The following is a 20,759-nucleotide window of genomic DNA, read 5'->3' as shown; positions in this document are numbered from 1 at the left end:
GAAACACGTTGAGATGCGTTGAGTTTTCGCCGAAATATTTGAAAAGTCTCGTCCCGAAAAGTCTCGTCCCGTTCTCCACTCGATAACAATTTGGCGTCGAAACGTTGATTTTTACTTCATGAATTGCTCTTTGACAAGCCACTTATATATGCATCAGTGTGGTCTATAATACCTGCACTGAAAAAAATAATATGCTTTATCTAATCAACAAAATTGTGGCAACATATTACAAGCAATATTATTAATTAAATTGTACAAATTAGAATTAATTAGAATATTAATTTGATTGATTATATCTCAATTCTAATTTGTTCAATTTAATAAATAATATTGCTTGTAATCTGTTGCCACAATTTTATTGATTAGATAAAGCGTATTCATTTTTACAGTGTGGGGCGAGTTATCCGTGAACACTTCCATTTATCTCAATGGCACCTGAATGGTGTAGTTACAACATCTATCAGCAGGGCTACCTGGATCATATTTACTACCTAGGATTTGATGGAAAATTGGATATTTTAATAGGGCTATTTACATTATATAGACTGAACGGTCAAAAAAACAAAACTTTGTGCAATTGTAAACCAGGCATGTTTCTGGGTTGCTAAATCTCCTGCAGGTGGACATAAAATCAATGTGATTGTTTAATTATTGTTGCAGTAACAAGAAGCAGAGTCTCTGAACAAATGACCTTCAGTCTTTTTAGTAGCAAATGCACTTCACAATTACGTTGAATGAATTATTAAGGCCCTCAAGTTCAAAGTCTCTTTGTTGGCAAACATGGCAAACATACGCTCGACAAAGGGGCCCTTTGTATGGAGGACATCTGCATGGCCGGCGTTAGCAATAATTTTGCCTGGTTTGAGTTGTAAGCAAGATAAGCTCGGTCTGAATTATATCAGCGTGTGCACAAAACCACCTTTTGCGTATGATTGAGTCTGTCTGATGGTACAAGCAGGGATAAAACCAGTAAAAAAAAACAAAAACAAACAAACAAATGCCTGTCTAGTAGACACAGAAGAAATGCTTTCAGATTTTATGGATCCACTGTGTATTGCAAGGTCACGCAGACAAGCATGCTGCAACTTCTAAAAGGAAGATTTGCTGCTCATATACAATTAGCTTTTCATGGATCAGTCCGAGAAGACAAAAATACCGCTCTATTGTTGTGGAGTTCATGTCAAAGTTGCAATTTGAAATGGGGTTAGAATGAAATAAAATGCAAGTGACACCAACGATTAAATTTACAATGAGCCACACGGTTTATGGGCATTCATATCACAAAGTATGCTTTGTCCAATGTCTTGGTAAAACTCATCAAATGGCATTTTTTGCCGAGCCAATTTTTTTGGTGTCAACCAAGTGAAATATAATAAAAAAATATACTCAATTATATATAACATTATATAACAGTGCAATCAAATTGAATACTATTATTCCATCTATATATATTTAGATCTAAATAGTATTCAATATGATTGCTCTGTTATTATCTATAATTATTACTATATTATCTATTACAATATACCGTGTATATATATATATATATATATATATATATATATATATATACACTCTAAAAAATGCTGGGTTGTTTTAACCCAATTTTGGGTAAAATATGGACAAACCCAGCCATTGGGTTACATTTTTGAATTACATTTTTAACCCAATGGCTGGGTTTGTCCATATTTTACCCAAAATTGGGTTAAAACAACCCAGCACTTTTTAGAGTGTATATATATATATATGTTTATTTATATATTTATATTTTTATTTATATATCTCCTGTAGCTAACCTACCCAATGCACATTTTTTCTAAAAACCCTATTATTTATTGGATTGAAGAGTATAATAAAAATCTACGTTGGCATTTTTCATGAAATGATATGACTAGTATTGCATGACTGAGAACAAGACTAAAATAAAGAATAATAATCATTGAGGTTTTTTTTTCTAATCATAATAATTTTTTTTAACAGTTTTTATTGAACTTTTCTTATACAGAGAAAAAAAAATAAATAAAAAAAATAAATAAAAGAAAAATAATTAATTAAAAACTTAAAAAAAAGAAAAGAAACACAAGCCCATGACAGCACTTCAAAGAATACACCGCATACCAGTACACTATCTGCATTATTCATAAATTAACATATATCAAGTCTATTTATTTCCAGCAAATTTTTAATTAAAGCCCACTTCTGTCGAAAAATGTCCGATTTAAACTGCAAATCTGCAGTCATTTTGAGCCTCACACAAGTCTACTAAAGAGACATGATCACTTTATTCAAATATAAACATTGATCAATTACTAATACCTCACCTAAATGTTTGCTTAATGTATCTGTGTTTTTTTTTTGTTGCAATATCTTACACACAGTATCACATGGCCATCTGTAGTCGAACAAAATAACACAAATGAAATAAACAGTGCTTAAAGTTTTTCAGAATCTTAACAGGACTACAGGTTCACCATTCACAGGACAGAAAACATGACATATTCAATTTCAGAGGTCTAGCACCGTGCAACCAAAGCAACTGATGATAGATCCGTGGTCCTCATCCCATATTGCCTCGTCTTCCCAACCAGATACATTCATTAATCAGACAGTGTTTTGCACATCCAATAGTCTCATATGCACCAGTCTAACCTCGAACTGTGATCCATGAGCCTCATCGCTGGGACCAGTCAGTGAGTTCTGGGATTGCTTTGGCAAAATTTTATTGATATAAGAGACTTCGCTCACTCATCTAAATACAATAATCCTATAAACCGAGTCTGCTAGTAAAATCAAAATTGTTAAAGGAACACTCTGACTTTTTGGGACTTTAACTTATTCAGCATATCCCCCAGAGTTAGATAAGTCCATATATACCTTTTTCATCTCCGTGCATGCTGTAACTAGCCTAGCTTAGCACAAAGACTGGATATAAATGGATACAGCTAGCATACTAATCCCTCCGCCCAAGTAGCAGTGCTTCGCCTTCTGAGACTATAGTTCCCAATATTTATATGGTTAAAATATGGCTGTGTCTCAGAGGACCTTGTTATTTGTACACTCTGTGACTATACAAATCACAACATGTAAATACTAGGAAAGGGTTTGTGTTATTTTGTGACTTATTTGGGATTAGCATGCTAGCTGTATCCATTTACATCCAGTCTTTGTGCTAAGGACAGAGTTACAGGACGCACGGAGATGAAAAAGGACTTATCTAACTCTGGGGGATATAGTGAATAAGCCAAAGTCCCAAAAAGTGGGAGTGTTTCTTTAAGTTTGTGGATGACATCGGCCGCAGTGATGGGATTAATTGCTCATAATGATGAGTTGGCAGCTTAGATGAGAGGTGGATTGCTGGATATTTACATCAGCAGATTCAGGAGCAGGGTTGCCAGTATCTTAAGGTCTCATGGACTGTTTCTTCTACTCCCTTTGCTTCACAAAGAAGGATGCGCAACAGCCAGACTAAGAAACAGCTTTATTCTGACTTACAAAGTCTTCTCATATGCAATAACATTCATACCCACTGACTCTTTAATGTGGAATAACAATCACATATTATAGCTTTTATGCGCTGTAACAGTAGCCACACAATACTGACTCTTTTATGTGCAACAATTGCCCACAGTACGTAATTATGCAACAACACTTGAATATTTATATTCATATTTATTCATAAATTATTTACTTTGGCTGTTAATGCCTAACTTGAGATTTTATTGTATTTTCTGCTTTCCATTTCTATTTCTGTGTCCTGATTTAAGCTGAATGCTTTGTTGTTGACACTAGGACCTCAGTACAGTAAGTTTAAACTTTAAGTTTAGTTTCGGTCATGTACGCCATGTCTCAATAATAAAACCTCCTTGAATCCTTAAACAATTTAATTGGCCACAAACTTATTTTTTTTTTACTTATAATGGTTCATATTATAATCACACAGTCACACTAAATATTTGTCATATATATATATATATATATATATATATATATATATATAATGTACATTTTTTTTAAATATATTTTCCAGATTAGCAATACTGCATATGATAAAATTAAGGAAAATTAAGATTGCATGTCTTACCTTTGTGCTTGTTTTAAAGCATACATTTAGTTACAAACAATTTATTAGGTGCGCCTGTTTAATGGCTTATAAAAAAATGCATTTAGGCTACGTTCACACTGTCAGTCCAAATGAAATCCAATTATAAGTTTTTCTCATTGGAATCTGATCTAAAATTATTAACCGTCCACATTGTGTATCGCAACTGTTCAGATCCGATTTGTGTGTCTGATGCCGCTCTTTTGTTTTCTGAAATATCTGCATGGTTTCTATAGCAATGACATTGCGTTGGTAGATATACTTCTAAAAACAACAACAACCGCAACATGGAGGGGTTTGCAATACAGATGTTGTGTTATTTACAACGTGTAGCCGCCGGGTTGGACTACTGTGTTCTCATTTACGGCAGAAATGTAGGAGGCTGGTCAGAATTTGGCGTAAACAGAATGAGAACATGGATCCATCATGCCTTGTTCCCACTGTGCAGGCTGGTGGTGGTGGTGTAATGGTTTTCTTGGCACACTTTAGGCCCCTTAGTGCCAATTGGGCATCGTTTAAACACCACGGCCTACCTGAGCATTGTTTCTGACCATGTCCATCCCTTAATGGCCACCATGTCCCCATCCTCTGATGGCTACTTCCAGCAGGATAATGCACCATGTCACAAAGCTGGAATCATCTCAAATTGGTTTCTTGAACATGTCAATGAGTTGACTGTACTAAAATGGCCGCCACAGTCACCAGATCTCAACCCAATAGAGCATCTTTGGGATGTGGTGGACAAATCTCAATCAACTGCAACAACCCGGTCTCATCCCAAGACGTCATATAACTGAAGTTTTGGGACGTCTTTTGACCATACGTCAATATTCGCCTTTTTAGGGCCCCCTTAAACGTCGGTAGATGAGGTTATGGGATCCTAACTCTACCCCAGACCTAAACCTAACCCTAAACCTAACTGACGTTAAAGGTAAAGCGTCAGTTGTATGACGGCCCGGGATCGCCATCTACCGACGTTTAAGGGGGCCCTAAAAAGGCGGATATTGACGTACGGTCGAAAGACGTCAGTTATATGACTTTTTGGGATGAGACTGTGTTAACTGCAAGATGCTGTCCTATCAATATCTAAAGAATGCTTTCAGGACCTTGTTGAAATATATATTAATAATTCCAACACACACAAGAGAAAAATGTGAAACGCTTTAGAGTGAATACTAACAAATTAAGGATTCGTAGTCATCTAAAGAATTTAAAGGTTAATGAGATTTTTGACTCTGTGTGTCTGACTTAGCCCTAGGAGACTCTCCACTGCCTTAAGGCGGGAGAGAGGAAAGTGACTCTCATGAATGTCAAATCAGTCCTCTAAGATACTGAGGTGATTTAACCTAAAGGAGGAGACCTGACGCAGGAGGCGGCCCCTGGTGTGGCCCCCGTGACCAGTGACGGCTCAAGTTCGGCTTCTTATCAGCAGTAAGGCACATGGCGGATGAGACCTCTCCTCTGTGCCTCCTCACTAACCCAACGACTCATCAATGGGATATATCGGATCTCTCACATGGGCAGCAAACCGGCATGCTGTACAATAGAAAAGTCACAAGATTAGTCGACCGTGTGTGTGTGTGTATCTCTCTAGCAGGTAGAACATTCTTTCATGATATGAAGCTGTAAATATTTATAGTGGTTTTTAGGGCTGGGTAATAAATATCGATTTCTCGATATTAATCGATTCTCATTTTTACAAACCGATATCGATTCTTAAATCTCAAGAATCGATTAGTCATCCTGTTTCATTTTATGAATGAGACATTGTATCGCGGCTGCGCGCATCCAAAACATCGCAATAATCTTTGTCCTTTGTTACTATTGATATGAAACAAAGTCTCAATTTTCAAATTACGTCCATTTTCTTTGAAATTCAAAAACATAAATAGTGTTTTGTCGCTGTGGCGTGAGATCGCTCTGGAGAAGCAGCAGCGCTGATCTCTCTTCCGGCTTAATAATACCAGTCACAGCGCCAAATAAACATGAATGAGCATCTGAAAGTGTGTTAAAGATACAGTACAACTTATCCAAATCCGTATCATGTCACATTGATTCACTCAATCAGCGTTTCAACCGTGGAAAGACGTCAATTAAACAGCTTGTAATCAATGTATCGTCATATTTACCTCAGAAAACCCACATAAACTCGTTAGTCCACACTCGTTAGTGTTCTTTAATGCATATTTGAATAAATCTGGCAAGTTTTTATGACAGCCACCATTTAAATGTTTATATTTCATATAATCTTCTTATTATAAAAAATAAATAAAAGTGTAATTTAAGTGTTTGTATAGCTACAAAACAGTTCATTATTACCTTCATATTAGGCTAATGAAGCCTATTGGCTACAACTAGACTATATATAGACCATAGTTTACAGCATTTAAGAGATTTGATTCCCTTGAGAAAAATTGCCATTTATTGTAATTGATATCCAAATTAATCGACATTGAATCGAATCGAATCGAATTGCAAGCTTGTGAATCGAAATCGAATCGAATTGTGAAATTTGTCTCAATACCCAGCCCTAGTGGTTTTAAATGTTTTGGCTATGCAAAGACTATGATAAAAAAGAAAAGAAAATCTGGTCATCATTATTCACCCTTCATGTCTTTCCAAACCTGTTTTACTTTCTTTAATCTGTGGAACACAAACTATAGGTTTTGTTGCAGTGTCTTGCCAATGGGATCCAGTGTTGTGATTTTTGTGATTGTAATTCAACATACTGTTAAAAAAAAATCGGGTAACCTAAAAATGCAAACATTTGGACCTTTCTGTCACTCTGCTTCAACTTCAGCAATTAAGATGTCATTCTGTGACAGTCATTTGTAACCTGCAAAGCTTTGACTTGGCTTTTGAAATAGTCAAGCATGTCAAAATTTCTGTTCAAGGCTCAGATGAAAAACTGTTTATGTTGTTTCTGATAGTTCACTTTGAAATTAATTTTTGGTATGTTTTATTGTACTTCGCGGGCTTCAAAGTTGTAGGTGTCTTTTTTTTTTTTTTCGCAGTATTTTCAATTTTAAAATTTTTAGGTCAAAGCGTTCTTGTCTGTCAGTCATATAATGGAGGTCTATGGTCACCACCTCAAAGAGCATGCACAGAGAAGTCTAAATTAAACATGATTTAATGACTCGTAAATGTAAGTACACACTGATGGCCTAAGACACGAAACGAGCGGTTTGTGTGAAAAAACGAACAGTATTTATATCGTTTTACCTCTTGTAACCACAGCCACGTCCAACTGATCTGAGGGTGCGGGCGCTTCGGTCTGCGAAATCGCCGGAAGTGATCTCTCGCACAGCTGTGAAAAAAATTCAACGTTGTCTGTTGAAACATTAGCTCGTTAGTTTCCGGTTGGGGAGATTAAAGCGGAGGAAAATTGGAGAAAACGGCATTATGGCAGAGTCTTACTGTCCTCCAGTCTTTGAAACGAAACTTTCATACGTTTAGACGTAATTTTATATATAGTTATGTTATGTATTTAATATAATTTTAAAAAGAAGCACAAACACAACGAGGGGTGTCTGTTTTGTCTGTTTTCGTGACTAAAGTTTCTTTAGTATAACCATCGAGTATAAAATTCATTATAAATTCTCGTTATTGCATATATTGCTTATATATTCACCGGAAATACCGCCGTGCATAGAGCCATTTGCGATTTCCTGTATATCTAAATATGTTTAGATCTTCGCAGTAAAAGGTAACACTTCCGAAACCTCTGTGTTAGTAGCAGTTTCTCTTCTTTCAATATAATTGTGACCAATAATAAAGGCCTTCTAAACACCTTTTTAGAAAAGCCACACAGCCGTATTTCACTGGGCTGTCCAAGGTGTAAAATACATGTGCTTAGATTAAAATGACTTCAATTGTCTCTAAATTGTCTTTCGAAGGGGAAACGTTAACTTAAGATTCATATTAAGATGTGAGAACGAGTATGGTGATAATGTATGGTCATAAAATAGACCTCAGCTATCAGATTAATGAGGCAGACGTACTTCAGCTACATCTTATTCGAGGCAAAACCATCGAGTAACTACTGTATGATTGCAGTTTTGAATCGTTAACACTGTTGTGTGTTCAGACAGCATTTTGCATTTGTGAAAACAGAATATCAAGACGGCACTATCACATCAAGCTTATCTCAAAGGTACTGTACGTGAGCGGCAAATTCATGGCAAGCTTAGCTGAGTTCCCGGATATTTGGACATGGACCAGAGACATCATACCTCTTCAGTGATTAGCCATTATACGCCCAAGCAATGAGATATTCCTCCCCACTACAATTTTATGCACACATTTAAACGGAATTGAAAAAAAAATAAACAGCTCTCAAGGAAACAATAGCAGAGGGCTGATTTACCGTAATGGATTGAGGCAACTCAATCAAATCATGCACATTTGTCCCGTTGGACATGTTTATCCGCTCTCAATCCAGAAGCATTTGTTTCTCGGCTCCTGTGTGGGTGCCAGTTAAACGTTTGTATGCTTATTACGGTGTCAACATAGCGAAGAACGCTACGGTATATTTAGAGACAGGCCCATTCAATCTGCCCAGAAAATGAGTGTAGGAGACGGCACTTAGGTTTGTGTGTCTCACCTGATTGTGACGGCTGAAAAGTTAGAATTAAAATCCATTTAGCAAGTAAATTATAATTTGCCCTTCTCTTCCTGAAAATTGTATTCATAACTTTGGTTTGTCTGTCAGGTAAAAGAATATATTTCCACTGGTGTGTCTCCTTAACAGCACTGCACTTAGAGGAATTCAGCATTGTTTTTTAATGTCAATTCACTAAATAACTCCCTTTTAATCGCACATTTAATGAATATTTGATTTTAACTTTTAAATAACATGTGGTATTACCATCTCGAACCACTGCCGGAGCATTTAGTGTGCATTTGTTTGTTAACCTGAATATAATTACAGCATTCTTCTGCTTTTGGCATACATTATAAAGGACACTTTTATTTTCACTTTTTTTTGTGTGTAAAATCAAGCAAAGTTTGAAGCTGTCAGTTTGCTAACCTAGTCACCATCCTCTTCACTACATTTCCCATCACCCTCCTTGGCTCCCACCTGCACTTCATTCGCAATCACACACACCTGTGTGTGTATGTAGCTCTTTTACTAGGCAGTCCATTGAAAACTCTTACTCCACTCTCTCACTTTGAAAAGGAAAAGAATGAAGGAGAATGAGCGACGTGCAAGGTAAGCGGTGTATTACAGCTCCCCCTAATGCTTTAATTTAGTTTAATTAAATTAAAATATTAAATTAATTTAGATGACAGATTTCTGTCTGGTGGACCACAACAGCGGTCTCTACTCTTCTTTGAGGACCTCCATGACAAGGTGTCTCGTATCTTCCTGCGTCTTTGTGCCCTTGACGTCGACGTATTCGACTTTCGTGTGGATATACAATGATGCCACAGGTCGAAGAGACGCTCGCGGGCTATCTATCTCCTGGGACGTTTTTATTTGACCTGTCGTATGCAAACTAAATGTGGAAGCAAATGCCCTGTGGCTGTTTTAATTTTCCCCCTGTGTACAGCACTTTGGTCAACGGAAGTTGTGTTTATCTGTGCTCTATAAATAAATTGAAATTGAAATTGAATTGAAAATTGGGTCGGCATCATCCCATAAGAAACCATCAGACGAGGGTAGTTTATCACCCGATTCTGACTTTATAACTCGCAATTGTGAGTTTATAACTTGCAACTCTGACTTTATTTCAAACTTTGTAAACTCGCAGTTACGAGAAAAAGTCTAAATTGTGAGAAAGTATAGCAATTACCTTATTATTATTATTTTTTTTTAAGTGATGGAAAAAAGCTTCCATAACATTGTGATATATGTGTGTGTGTATATATATATATATATATATATATATATATAATTATATTGAAATAAAACTGCTTAAATCGGGAATATAAGATTTTGGTCATGTTGCCTAAACTTTGTATATGTGTTGTGCGCCCGCCTATAGCCGCATATTAGACCAGGTTTTTGTTGGTCGATGGCGCAGTCAAAATAGCAACACACCAACAATGCGCCTGAACACTCCTCGTTGTCATACCAGCACACCCATGGGTGCTCAGATGCTATTTAAGCAACGTGGCGCTGGATGTAAAAATGATAACCGCGTCAGGCTGAAACTAGCAAAAAACACTTGCGTCGCGCTTGGTGTCGCATTGCGCAAGGTGTTTTATAGGGCTCTACTGTACGTATCGTATTGTTTTTCAAAGTATTTATATATATTTTTACTTTACAATGTCCTTCCTATGACCATTTGACCGTAAAACACTACAACTGAAGTGACGTTTCACATTTAAAGGTGTAGGGTCAAAACACTAGCATACAACTTTTCCTCTTCAATGCAGTTAAGCTGGGTAAAAATGTATGTCTTAGTTTTAGTAACATCTCAGTGTTTGTCAGAAAATGTCTTCTACCCCCTCTAGCTACATTTTAATTATTTACTCCTAGCACACTTCACTCCCAGGACAGTGTGAATCTTGTGAGCCACACTCAATAATTAACAAAGTTCCACATTTCAAGTGCAAACGCTCCAACATTTTCTTGACTTTTTTTTTTCTTCAAGTTACCATGTCAGCATGCTTTTTTGTTATATTGTTTTTATTGCATTTTCTTGAACACTTACGCAACAATGTACATCACATGTCTGTAACATCAAATATAATGAATAAAAACAAAACAAACAAACACCGGGGCTCTCGAATATGCTGTTTTAATGTGTTGATGGAACTTAAACGTGTATAAGAATTAGAAGACACTGATGATCTGTGACATTTATGTAAGACTGATACTGATTAGGTTTATGCATAAGTATCATATATGGGCATATAGTATATGCAACCTTTTCTCATTTTTGAGAAAGCAGAAGAAAAGCGATACACTGAACTTTCCCTGAGCTGCTGTCATTCTAGCTATAATACTGTATGTAGGTGTTCTGGCATCATATTTGTTCTGATGGTTCTTGTGCACCATGGGTTGTCAGACCTAGAGTGGTTTGTAAGTATCTGTGAGGCCTGTTTTTAGGATCAATGAAAAATAAGCAGAAGCATCCAGTCAAGATAAGAGTTCAGAATTCAGATATTGATCAAAATCATTGGTGTTCATATTTGATTTGACTCATCCCTCTGCCCCCACAGGTCTCTTTTCATTAGTGATGACCGATATATCGGCCAGCATATCGGTATCGGCCGATATATGTTGATTTTTAATGTTATCGTTATCGGCCTGGTAAGAAAATGCGGCCGATGTATTAAAGCAGATAAATAATATATTATTCCCTTCAGCTGAGACACTTGTTGAGAACTGTTTATGTTTTTGAATTTCTTGAAATATGATTGAAATCTTTTCCAAAAATTTAAATACGGTTCGGGACAACATGTGCAGCGCAAATCTGTCATATGGGCTATACAACACTATAACATGGGCATGGATTTAATTGTGAGACTTTAGTTTTTGTTTTTGTAATCAGGCTCTCAAAATTAGATAAAAATTTGGATTTAAGTTTATCAGCCGATATATCGGTTATCGGCTTTCAAATATAAAGAATTATCGGTTATCGGTATCGGCCAAAATTTTCATATCAGTGCATCTCTACTTTTCATATATACTTTTGGGTGGCAATTTATTTCACATAGTTGTCATTGCACTTAGTTTTCAACAACGTCCGACTGGTGCTGTTTCATTCCACATTTGATGATTTCTCTAATCCGCTCAATGTGCCAGACTGAAAGTACAGCTAGATCATATTGGTCAACCTGAGACGACTTGTCGCCAACTTAAGTCTGAGTTGAGACACAAAGTAATTGCAAAAGTCAAAGTAAAAAAATACCTGTAAACTGAAGTTCATGCAAAAAAAATTGATTCTTCTGCATGATTATAGTGCATGAAAACTCTATTTTAGCACCTTTTATTGGTGTAATACTGAGTTTGGGAACTGTTGCAGCTGTCACGATTAGTTTCAGTTTCATGGTTATGGACCCTTAGTTGGTATTTCCTTGTTTCATTCCTGTTTATTTATGTTCTAGTCACTAGTTTTTTTTTTTTTTCATAGTTCATAGCCGATTATGTTGTGCACCTGTTTCTTGTCGAGTTCCTGTGTATTTAGTGCTCTTGGTTTGTTCAGTTCTTTGTCTGGTGTCATTTCTGTTGAAGGATGGTTATGTAGTTCGTCTGTGCCGGAGTGTTTTGCTTGATTTAGTTTAATAAAGTGATGCCTCTGCTAACAGATCCTTTACTTGCCTCATTGTGGAACCAGTCCGTGACCGTGAAGTTGTTTTCAAACTTTTCAGCTTAGCGTTAGAGCAAACTCAGTTTATTAGGGCATAAATAGCTGCTTTGCCATCTATGCACATCTCTGAGAAATCTCTTTATCAACTAAAATACTGAGTATTTATACACATTTTTCTATCTTTTTAAACATGGATTTCGTTAGGCCACAGCACGAGTCACAACCTCGAGCATCACAACATTAGTCTCAGACACCGACAGCATGAGTTCCTAGGGTTTGTGAAGAGAATAAATGTATGAATTGAGCCCAAAAAAACCCCACAATGACTTATTTTTCCTTAACTCCTTACCATCGAAAGGAGAATTTTAAAGAGACACAGGGCCAGGGCATTTGCTTTCACCTTCATTTCATTTTTCATATCCTAATCCATAACAAACACCTCTGAGAATAGATATCATCTAATAAGAATGACTATGGTAATATGTGGCACCGAATGATACCTACAACGATGTCAGGATTATGTACACCTGTAATAAACACGTCTTTAAAATAGGCTTTTATCTAGAGTTTAAATGTGTTTTCTGTGTGATGAACCCCTAATGCTATTCCATAGAAAGATGCTAATCTATTTTTGTCTGCCTGTCACTGCTGGAGGAACATTGAGAAAGCTGGTTCAACTCTATACATGTGTTGGATAAATGATGGGCAGAGCCTCGTTAGGATTCATTGGTTGACAAGAAAGACAGAAAAACATTGGCATACTCTTTTAAATGCTTATAATAAACCCCAATCCAAATATTTATATTTATTAGTCTTATAATAATAAATAAGATATTTACATTTTCTGAAGAATGTAAAACACGCTGCCACAATGCTAGGGCACAATGTTTTGGTATTCTGAATGTGGCGTTCAGGTCAGGATGTTTGTTATTTTTGTTCCTTGTGGTTACTAGGGTGTTCTTGGTGGTTTCTAGGTTGCGGCTTATTGATCCAACTAACACGAGCTCTATGATGTTGTTGTAGTCTTTAAATACTGTGTGGTTTTGGCCTGTCCATCAGTATACTATAAGTCTGTGTGATTGTTTTGCTTGATTTATTTTTTAGCACCTGAAAATTGTATAGAGTATACAATTCTATTATTATTTATATAGTTAATAGCACACCACTTTTCAACAAGCCACGATATTTGACAGTTTGTTTAAATCCCTTACTATAAGTTAAATTAACATATTGTGTTTTGTAAACAATAGATTCATTAAAAATGTAATCTTTTAAACACTTGATTTGTCAAAAAAAATAAAAAAATGAAAAAATAAAATAAATCTATTCTCCCTGGTAGGGATGGGCAACGATAAATTGTGATTAATCGCATCCAAAATAAAAGTTTGTGTTTACGTAATATATGTGTGTGTGGTGTGTATAATTAATTTGTATATCTAAATACCCACACATGCATGTATATATTTAAGAAATATTTGCATGTATATACTTTATATATATTTATACATAATTAATATTATAAGAACACATTTTTCTTAAATATATACATGCATGTGTGTGTATTTATATATATATATATATACAAAATAATTATACACACTACACACACATATATCATGTAAACACAAACTTTTATTTTGGATGCGATTAATCGGGCACATAAAAATAGAAATAGGGGCACATAAAACTGAATTTTTTATAAAACAATTATTTAAAAATATATATTTTTTCTTAATGACTTCCCAAAGTTGCGTAATCCTCATTTTAGAACAAACCAGAATCCGAAATGACTTAAAGTACTGACGCAGACATTCACAGCTGAATGTGAATGATAAATAAGATAAATCGCATTAATTAATTAAAAATCAAAACCTATTTAAGCTTCCATTTTACTTGATATATGATATTAATCTATTAAACAAACAAGCATTTAAAAATAAATAAATAAATATATTTAGTTCCCATTCCCATAAATATATTTATTATTATATATATAGTTCCCATAGAAGTCCATTATATGGAGAAAAATCCTGGAATGTTTTCATCGAAAACCTTAATTTCTTTTCGACTGAAGAAAGAAAGACATGGACATCTTGGATGACACGGGGGCGAGTAAATTATCAGCAAAAGTTTTTTTTTAAAGTAAACTACTCCTTTAAGTAACTTGTCAACTATATAGAAAACAGCGTTCACAGCAAACAAACCAATCTCTGACATCAGTCGAACCCGGGCGTGCACCAAAATTGCAAGTCTAGAACTGTAATGGGGTGCCATGCAAGAAAAAAGTCCAGTCTTCTCCAATTGCAGCAACTTCCATTTTTATTACAGACATTTTGCTCCATTTTCCCAAGAAGTACTTTTTATTTGTGCTCTTGAGATGCTTTAAATTGCACTGTGCTTTAAATTTTCCCCCTCAGGTATTTCATATTTATCAGTATTTGTGACTCAAAGGGATTTTTTTTTTTTTAATATTGTGTATTGCACATTTTAAATACAGAATTACAAACAGAAATGACATGTTTTTGATGAAAGCAACAGTCTTTATTTAATTTTGGATGCTTTAATGTCACTATGGTAAAGTGAGGACAAATCTAAATCTATGACATTCTCCTTGAGGAGAATTTGTTGGAATGAAAGACAAAGAAAAGTTGACGGTATTATTTGCACGTCTCTTCATGATGTTGGACACCTCCCAAGTATTTACACTGAGCCAAATCAATAGAGCGGTGTCATGTTACTCTTGACACCGGCAGAACAGAAACGCTGGCCCTCATCTTGACATTACAACCAAGCACCTCCAGGCATAAGAATGAAGGCTGGTGTCTATAATTCAATGAACCAGACGCTGCCTGCACTGGCCCTCCAGCCCTCGCTGACAATTAATAGGAGAGGCACGGCTCCCACCAGCGTGACAGATACAGACGAAACAATACTGCGGGCCAAGAAATGAAATGGATTCAGAACATTCTGAATGACACATTCATGTGTGAAGCTCTGCAGTCTCTCAGCGTTTAGTTCGGATTTATAGAAATTGGGGGTGTTTTTTCTTGCTTAGAAATGCAATGGGGTTTTTGAAAACTGTCGCTTGTAATGCAAATCATGCTGGTGGAAATTACGTTTGAATCATTTTTGATAGGAAATGGCAGGATACACTTCTTTTCCCGATAGTCCACTTTATACATAAAACAACTTTGTTACTAAATGTCGTGACTATACTTGACAAGTTACTTAAAGGAGTAGTTCACTTTTCAAAAAAACGTTTGCTGATGATTTACTCACCCCCGTGTCATCCAAGATGTCCATGTCTTTCTATCTTCAGTGGAAAAGAAATTAAGGTTTTTGATGAAAACATTCCAGGATTTTCTCCATATAATGGACTTCAATGGGGTCCAAATGAGAGTTTCAGTGCAAACTGTTCAAAGGGCTTTAAACGATTCCAGACGATGAATAAGGGTCTTATCAAGCGAAACGATCGCTCATTTAATAAATAAATAACAAAGTTTAAGTTTTATAAGCTCAAATGCTCGCCTTGCTCTGTTCTGTGATGCTCGTTCGTGACTCTTCACATTCGTCAAAATGAACAAATCTTTTTCTGAGTCAATTCATTCGGTTCGTTCGTTGAATGAACCAAGTGACATTTTGACGAACGAGTCTGAACAGGAGAGTGCTGGGTTGTTTCTACCCAAATTTGGGTCAAATATGAACAAACCCAAATGTTGGGTTAAAAATGTCATTTAAAATTTTAACCCAACTTCAACTTTCACTTTCAACTTTGTAAAGTTTTTTGTTGCATTTTTAACCCAACTTTTGGGGTTGTCCATATTTGACCCAAATTTGGGTTAAAACAACCCAGCGTTTTTTGCAAAAGTGCAAAACTTGAGAGCATTGTCAGTTATAGTTGTGTTCCCTCACAGCTGAGTCTCCAACACGATGTTCAAATACTTCTTTGAAGTGAAGGAGGAACTTATCAATCGACTGAGTTACTGGCCCATCTTTGGGCCGACTGAAGCGCTTTCCCGGTTCTGTGAGACATTTTGAATGATATCTTGGCTGGATCAATCATCTCCATGGCTAGAGAACATTTATGAAGGAAAACACTGCAGTCCTCCACTGATCCAAAGTTGGATTGGATTGACCATAGGACTGGCAGCAGAAAGTGATGGTGTGTGTTAAGGAGAACTAGCAGAAGTGTTGGTTGTTGCAGTATTATATACTGTATGAGCTCTTGAAACGAGTCTTGAAAGTGTTCAGTTCAATAGTAAAGCAGCACTTGCATGAAATCAGAGGATACAAACAGGGTATAAGCAGCAGATGCTAGAGACATTTAGACAAACATACAGTAGCATTACTTGCCGGAGTAGAAAGGATACGGGCGAGTGAGTTTATTCCCAGACAAAATGGTTCAGTGTGGTGGAAAGTATGCCACAGCTTGTCATGTTTGGAAACTGACATCAATCATTTTCACAGAATAAATACTGAAATGGTTTTTGTTTATTTGACAATTTGTTTAAATATTAACAGCCCGGTCTCATCCCAAGGCGTCATTTTGACATTTCGTCTACATCCAACGCACATGGCACCCTTTTATGGAAGCTTGTTTCCGCCACTGAATAAAAAAATAAAATAAATAATTGTGACTTTTTATCTCACAATTCTGACTTTATTTCTCACAATTGCGAGTTTACATCTCTCAATTCTGACTTTATAACACATAATTGTGAGTTTATATGTCAAAATTCTGACATCTTTTCTCAGAATTGTGAGATATAAACTCGCAATTGCAACTTATCAGGCCAATTCTAAGGGGAAAAAATTACTTTTTCCCCCCTCAGAATAGTTTAAATCTCACAATTCTGACTTTATATCTCGCAATTCTGACTTTTTCTATCACAAAATTCTGACTTTATATCACGTAATTCTGACATCTCGTAATTCTGACTTTATATCACGCAATTACGACTTTATAACACGGAATTACGACTTTATATCACGCAATTCTGACTTTATATCACACAATTACGACTTTATATCATGCAATTACGACTTTATATCACGCAATTACGACTTTATATCACGCAATTCTGACTTTATATCACGCATTTCTGACTTTATATCACGCAATTCTGACTTTATATCACGCAATTACGACTTTATATCACGCAATTCTGACTTTATATCACGCAATTCTGACTTTATATCACGCAATTACGACTTTATATCACGCAATTACGACTTTATATCACGCAATTCTGACTTTATATCACGCAATTACGACTTTATATCACGCAATTACGACTTTATATCATGCAATTCTGACTTTATATCACGCAATTACGACTTTATATCACGCAATTACGACTTTATATCATGCAATTCTGACTTTATATCACGCAATTACGACTTTATATCACGCAATTCTGACTTTATATCTCGCAATTGCGACTATATTTTGCAATTCTGACTTTCTATCTCGCAATTCTGACTTTATATCACGTAATTCTGACTTTATATCTCGCAATTCTGACTTTATATCTCGCAATTCTGACTTTATATCTCGCAATTCTGACTTTATATCACGCAATTCTGACTTTATATCACGCAATTCTGACTTTCCATCTCGCAATTCTGAGAAATAATGAGAATTGCGAGAAGTAAACTTTATCCTTATCACTCAGTTCTGACTTTATATCACGCAATTGCGACTTTATATCACGCAATTCTGACTTTATATCTCGCAATTCTGACTTTATATCTCGCAATTGCGACTTTATATTTTGCAATTCTGAATTTCTATCTCGCAATTCTGACTTTATATCACGTAATTCTGACTTTATATCTCGCAATTCTGACTTTATATCTCGCAATTCTGACTTTATATCACGCAATTCTGACTTTATATCACGCAATTCTGACTTTCCGTCTCGCAATTCTGAGAAATAATGAGAATTGCGAGAAGTAAACTCGCAATTGTGAGAACAAAAGTCAGAATTGTGAGATAAAAAGTCACAATTACCGGTACCTTTTATATTTTTCATTCTATGGCGGAAATAAGCTTCCACACCCTTTAGCGTCAATATGAGACGCAGATTTATATGGGCCAGAAGGCGCCTCCTAGTGGTCTAACCCTAACCCTACACCAGAACTAAACCTACCCATAACCGAACAAAGCTCTGTGTGTGTTGTATTGACGCTAAAGGGTGCCATGTGTGTTGGATTAAGACGAAATGTCAAAAGCGTCACTATATGACGCCCTAGGATGAGTTTTAAACGTGTAATAATTCAGGATTTTGTTGAATTTCCACAGTATTAAAGTTACTAAAACTAAATGTGAATTAAAAATAAATGAAAGCATAATAGTACTAGTAAGTACTATCAATCTAGTGCTGTTTGGCATTTATACAGAACTCTAGTATTTGTATTACAGCATTCAATGGCAGAGTAGGAAGCATCTGTATTGGTGAAAGAAGTCGTGTTTCATAATAAGCTCCCTTAAATAGCCTACTGGCCCAGTCAGGAAGCCTGGCTGTACACTCAAGCATATGATGACTTCAGACAGCTGAGTCCAGCTTGAACTTTTTGTTATGCCTGGTAAATTAGCATGCGGAGGTGGGGACCGCCAAATACGGTTTAGGAAGGAAAAGCTAAAAATAGACAGTCAGCCAGTATACTCAGTCAAGGATTTAATACGCAACACATCGAACGGTAGGGAACTTCACATGTCTTGAAAGTGGGTTTGTTCCATTTATAAGCTTTCTGGGCTTGAGTGGGCAGTGTTTGAAAACATTTTTTTTTTTTAAAACAAAAGGCCTTTTGACTGTGATTTTTTTTTATTTTATTTTTTTTATGGCAAATGGATGGGAGGATCCACTGGATTTAGGCAACTGTGGATTGTATGTGAGCTTAGGAATGGAAACTGTAATGCTCAGAGTTGGTTTAAAAAAAAAAAAACTTAAATTAAAAAAATAAATAAACTTAAATAATAAAAAATTAAACTTAATTTAAAAAAAATTATTTAAAATAGTTGGTTATTCTTTTTTTTTTAGCTTGGTGGAAACTGGAAAGACTTATTATGCAAGCAAATCAGCCCTGAGAGTAGAAACGATTAATAAGGCTAAAATGGCTTAAGGCCATATCAAAGCATTACATATGTATGTTACATCTTTCATCTTTTGTTAATAAGATTTCTTGTTGTTATCTGTATAAATACACTCACTGACTTGGGTGTAGCATTTATTTTATCACACAAAATCACTTAAGATGTTATTTCAGAGTCCAAATAGGACCTCATCTGCAAGTTATGCATCCATGAAACCATACTTAATAATATAAGCTCATAATATAAGTGCCTCCACTGTCACTGCTTGGGATTTGCAAACTGTATATTTTCATACTGACTCATGGTTGCTTCAAAAAGAAGTTGAATTAATGATCTTGACTGGAATCCTTAGGCTGGTTTCAGGTGACTTTGACAGGTGTTTACTAAATAGCTAAATGGTGCTAAAGTTAAAAGAAGTAACTTTGCACTGGCTATAGAACTACTGTACACATCAGCCTCATCTTCCTATAAAAATAAGCCTTTAGAAATATATGCAATTTAATTTAAAAAAATTCAGTTTAATTTGTTATATGTATATATATATATATATATATATAAATGTGTGTGTGTGTGTATATATATAAATGTAATCAGATCATGGGCACTACCTTAAGATTTTGTGCATATTTTATCAAAACGTTTGTCTTTTTGACACTTCATATAGAGAGATAATAATATTGATTGCACGTTCTCTTTCAGTTTGTGCTGTTTTTTCAAACACCAAACTTATTAACACCACTTCGTAGCCCTCAAACCGTATTCACTTTATAGTCCTTAATCCTGTAATTGCTGACAAATGTGGGCACAGAGGACTCAGGTGTGATCCTAATTTTTATTTAATATTATATCACTGTCTTCGATAAAGTTTTTTATCCATTTATGGTGTTCTTTATTTTTATTTTGGGGGGGTATTTTTGAATTTATTTACTTAAAAAAGTACCATATTTTCTAGTCACCTGACATTTGCTGTCACCTGGTGTCTTATTTTGGCTTATTTTAGAATGATCTAAATTACAGTTTTTCCCATTCATTTCTATGGGTGCCCATTTTTGACCCAAATACAAGATTATGGAGTTTTTTTTCACCCACTTAACACTGTAGAATTGAGTCAAAAAAATTGTGTGTGTTCTGGAGGCAAAAGTAGCCAAGTCTTGTACCGCTCGATGAAGGGAAGTATTTTTTTTGAAAATAAATAAAAATAAAACTATTTTGCCCACATTTGTCCAGAACACAGTTTTAGGGTTAAAATAGCTTTTGCATGTTTTTTTTAATAGATTTTGGACTGCTTTCTTGAACTGAACGA

General features: G+C 35.5%; 1 protein-coding gene across 1 annotated transcript in view; it reads left to right on the top strand.

The window, feature by feature from the left end:
• Positions 1-20,759, top strand: part of sgcd (sarcoglycan, delta (dystrophin-associated glycoprotein)) — a 225,730-nt gene that overhangs the window by 4,603 nt on the left and 200,368 nt on the right. The window lies entirely within an intron of this gene.

This window comes from Pimephales promelas, chromosome 19 (genome assembly GCF_988280905.1).
Source record: "Pimephales promelas chromosome 19, fPimPro1.hap1.1, whole genome shotgun sequence".
Lineage (NCBI taxonomy): Eukaryota > Metazoa > Chordata > Actinopteri > Cypriniformes > Leuciscidae > Pimephales > Pimephales promelas.
Note: the sequence above shows the minus strand (reverse complement) of the source record. Positions and strands in the feature narration are given on the sequence as shown.